The sequence below is a fragment of the Suricata suricatta genome, chromosome 1, assembly GCF_006229205.1.
Source record: "Suricata suricatta isolate VVHF042 chromosome 1, meerkat_22Aug2017_6uvM2_HiC, whole genome shotgun sequence".
Lineage (NCBI taxonomy): Eukaryota > Metazoa > Chordata > Mammalia > Carnivora > Herpestidae > Suricata > Suricata suricatta.
In genome coordinates this window covers 33,543,483-33,547,989 of record NC_043700.1, presented here as the reverse complement: position 1 = coordinate 33,547,989, position 4,507 = coordinate 33,543,483, and the positions used below count along the sequence as shown (strand labels likewise).

Sequence of the window (4,507 nt, the reverse complement as noted above, 5' to 3'; positions counted from 1 at the left end):
AACTGAGGGAAAAAAATTAACTTGAAAAAGTTATTGCCTTGCTGAATTAGGACATAAGTCAATCTTCCCTTCAGAAAAGACCCTGCTTTTTTCAAAAATATACATCCCAAAGAACCTAGCATAGCATCTGGTTTATAGGTACATGTAAATGTACTTATAATAACTCAGGCTCTGCACTAATAATACACACCACTTCAAAAAGTAGTTATGTGGGAGCCCGGGTGGCTCTGTTGGTTAAGCATCCGACTCTTGATTTCGGCTCAGGTCATGATCTCACTGTTCCAGGATCAAGCCTGGCACTGGGTTCCATGCTGGGTGTGTAGCCTTAACATTCTCTTTCCTTCTTCCTCTGCCCCTCCCCTGCGCGCTCCTTCTCTCGCTCTCCCTCCCCCCTTCCTCTCAAAAAAAAAAAAAAGCAGTTAGCTTCCTGAACTAAGTAAATAATCTAGCTGGAATCCCAACCCGAGTCGGCCTCACTCCACAGCTTCTGCTCCTAATCACCCTATTGTGCAGCCTCCCTGAAGAAATGAAGTGACATTTCCCCTACCTTTTACCAAAGCCAGCAATTTTGTTTCCTTGGGTTTGGGGAAGGTAGACAGCTACAATTTCAATAATAATGAGTATTAGGGCACCTGGGGGGCTCAGTTAAGTGTCTGACTTTTGGTTTCCACTCAGGTCATGATCTCTCAGCTTCATGGGTTCAAGCTCCTCACTCCAGCAGCTCAGAGCCTGCTTGAGATTCTCTCTCTCTCCCTCTCTCTCTGCCTCTCCCCCACTCAGGCCATCTCTGTCTCTCTCAAAATAAATAAGCTTTAAAAAATGTACTTTAATTTTTTATTTATTTTTGAGAGAGCGCAAGCAGAAGAGGGGCAAGAGAGAGAGGGACAGAGGATCTGAAGCAGGCTCTGGTGCGGACAGCAGCGAGCCTGATGTGGGGCTTGAACTCATGAACCAGGAGATCATGACCAGAACTGAAGTCACAAGTTCAACCGACTGAGCCACCCAGGTGCCACCCCCAAAATGTTCTTAATCATTAAAAAAAAAATAATAAAGAGTATTATCTTGGGGCGCCTGGGTGGCTTTGTCAGTTGAGCAACCGATTCTTTTTTTTTTTAACTGAAGTATTTTTATTTTATGTACAATGAATTGGCATTAAGATAGGTTTTCTTGGATATCTGCAGTTAGGGTAGGTATCTTGGATGACCCATTCAAGGAAGTTCACTTAATCCAACTTAATGAAACCTATATCCTTCGCGTACTGACGGAAACACTGGTGGCACACGTTGAGGCCATATTTCCGGATCAGGCCGGGCCGGTTTGAGCAGACGGCAAGAACGAGAACCCTGGCCAAATTTCCTCGGATGGCTCCAGTAGAGCTGCTGGTGACCCATCTTGCTCTCTCGGACGCAACGAGGCAAAAGGGAGCATCCGATTCTTAATTTCAGCTCAGATCATGATCTCACAGTTATGGGATCAAGCCCTGAGTGGGGTTCCACACTGAGAATGGAGCCTGGCTGGGGTACTCTCTCTCCCTCTCTCTCTCTCTGCTTCTCCTCCACTCACTCTTTCTCTCAAAATAAATAAATAAACATTAAAAATGAGTATTATCTTAAAATCAAACATTTCATGTACATCCATACTTATTTATATTTCACAATGCAGCTCGGTCACGAGAAATTTATCTGGTTAATTTTAGCGCTTGGTTAAGTTATTCTGAAACATAAATTGTGAACATCCTGAAACATAATTTCTCCCTCAAAAGCCAAATGCCAGCAGTAATGCTTTCCTTGTGAGATTTCAAGTATTCATTTACTTTTTTAAAAAAAGGAACAATAGATTTTGAAAACGCAACTGAAAAGGCTTGAGTAGGAGAATGTCCTTGAGGTCAGCCTTATCCACGACAGCCATGTGTCCGGCAGGAAATCTGCCGCTGAGTGACACTAACAATGGATCCCCCATTTTCTCAGACCCTGGAGACATTTGTGGCTTGTACATCTAAATAAGGCAGGGCTTGGACAGAGGGCATACTTTTAGCTTTTCATATTACAGGCATGGAATCTCATATTTCTAGTCTTTGACCCGATGCATGCCAAGTAGTTTGTGGAGTGGACTCCTTAACTGCACACTGATGAGACCAAATATCCTATCACTGCCTACATGAGTTTATTTGCTTTTTTTTTTTAACTTTTTATGTTATTTTTGAGAGAGAGAGAGAGAAAAGAGAGAGCGCGCACATAAGTGGGAGAGGGGCAGAGAGAGAGAGCGGGAGACACAGAACCCAAAGCAGGCTCCAGCACAGAACCAGACACAGTGCTCGAACCCATGAACCGTGAGATCATGATCTGAGCAGGAGTCAGAGGCTGAACCAACTGAGCCACCCAGGTGCCTTTATGTGCTTCTTAATGTATTAAATTGGGCTATATTCCCAGGTGAAGATTAAAGATGGGCTTCTATGTTGATCATAGTCAAGTTTTGCTAAATATCTAAGGTACATGTAAGAACCTCATTGAAGAGAGAGATCCTCTATCGCCAAGCCACTGGGTAATCTAACAACTGAGAATCAAATTCCTCACCCTAACAACTGAACCTTACACGGTAAGACCTGAGTTCAGCATGCTACCAGTGAATGATCCCAATATTTACTTTCAAAATATTGTTACTGTAAACCCTGCCACATGTTCACAAAGATTAGTTGATTTTTATCCTTAGGTAAAACAATACATTGCTCAAAGATAAGAACTATAGCTTGTATATAGTACATACATGACTTTATATCACCTTCAGAACAGCCTATGAAGTGGACATGGTTTTCATTCCCATTTTACAAATAAGGAAACAGACACAGAGAGGTTTAGGAACAGATAAAAGATCTCCAGCTGTTAAGGAGCAGAGCCTAGAATTAAACCCAGGATTATGTGCTTCCAAAACTCTTAACTTCATCTCAATGTTACACCGTGCCTCATGTTTGTTTTTGAAAAAGGTTAAATCAACTTTGGCAATTTCCTTTTAGTAGGTACCAAGCATTGCTAATTCAGATTTCTCCCTTATGCAGAAGAATTAAAGAAAAAAAAACTGGGATGTGGTCTGCCATCTGAAACAAATGTTTGCTTCCTAATCCCTTACTCTCTGGTGGGAGGCAGCTGCAGCTGAGCTCAGGAGTCAGACAACGGGAGGCGCCTCCTCCTAGCTGTGTGACCTTGGATAAGTCACTTAATCTCTCTGTCCTTCAGTTTTCTCATCAGTAAAACAAGGGCAATAACAGAAACGAACTCAATGTTCTTGGGGGTTAAATAAAGAGTACTTAAAAGATTTTTTGCACATTTTACGTGCTTGTACTTAAAAGAGTGTTTCTGCACATTTTACATGCTGGATAATTCTCCGCTATTCATATGATTAATAAGCTGCCTGAACTAAATTTAGTGTTCAAACATAAACATCAGGAGCCACAACTAATATGCCTATTACTTAGATATTCAGAAAGCTACTTTGCCTTGAAAAGATGATCAAGGGGCGCCAGGGTGGCTCAGTCCTTAAGCCTCTGATTTCAGCCCAGGTCATAATCTCACTACTTGTGGGTTTGAGCGTGGAGTCAGGCTCTGTGCTGACAGCTCCCAGCCTGGAGCCTGCTTTGGATTCCGGATTGCGTCTCCCTCTCTCTGCCCCTCCCCTGCTCGCTCGCGCTCTCTCGCTCTCGCGCTCTCTCTCTCAAAAGTAAATAAACACTAAAAAAAGAAAGAAAGCAAAGATGATCAAAAGCCCTCCCATGGCACAGGCTGCTGTATGTCAAGGCCAAGCGTATCCTTCTCAAACGAAAGAGCTTTGTCATTGGCTGAATTTAAATACAGTATGAGTTCCTCGACATTACCTCACCTCCAAGATACACACACGCTCCAAAATTAATTTTAAATTAAAAGGTTAACTATTGTTTGGGTTCTCAAGCAGTTATCAATGCATCCTCTCTGGAGAGAAGCATGGCCACCTTTCAAGCCGTGCAACTAATTTGCTCTTCATCACGTTCTCTAAAAGTGTTCCTTCGCAGCTTGCATTTCAGTTACTTGGTGTCCCTAATTGTTGTTGTCCCAGAACAAAAGCCTAATTGCTGCTGCTACAATACAGCCCTTTTTCTGAGATCATCATGAAGCCCTCGGAGCAAACAAGAGGGAGTTCTCATGAGCCGCAAGCACTGCATCCAAATTCCTGCACTCCAAAGGCCAACACGAGCCAAATTATCGGAGACTCGAGCCCCTTTCTAATGTCTACACTTCCCTGCAAATAGCTGTCTCGCGAATATTTCAGAGCCCTTTAGGACACGTGTGTTTTCCTGCCTGGACGAGTTCGGAAAAACTCGGGGTCCCCTTCTACCCGCGCAGCGTGGACAGGCGCAGGGCAGCAGCCCCGCCTGGGCGCGATTTTGCCGCGGTGGGGTCGTGCCGGGCACCCCCGGGCCCCCCAGGCCGAGGCTCGGGGCGGAACGTCCCACCAGGCCCACCCCGGAGCCCCCGGCCCC

The 4,507-nt window shown here is 44.3% G+C and overlaps 1 pseudogene; it reads right to left on the bottom strand.

The window, feature by feature from the left end:
* Nucleotides 1–1,117: 1,117 nt before the first annotated feature.
* LOC115289044 lies at nucleotides 1,118–1,391 on the bottom strand (annotated as a pseudogene).
* Between the last annotated feature and the right edge of the window lie 3,116 nt (nucleotides 1,392–4,507).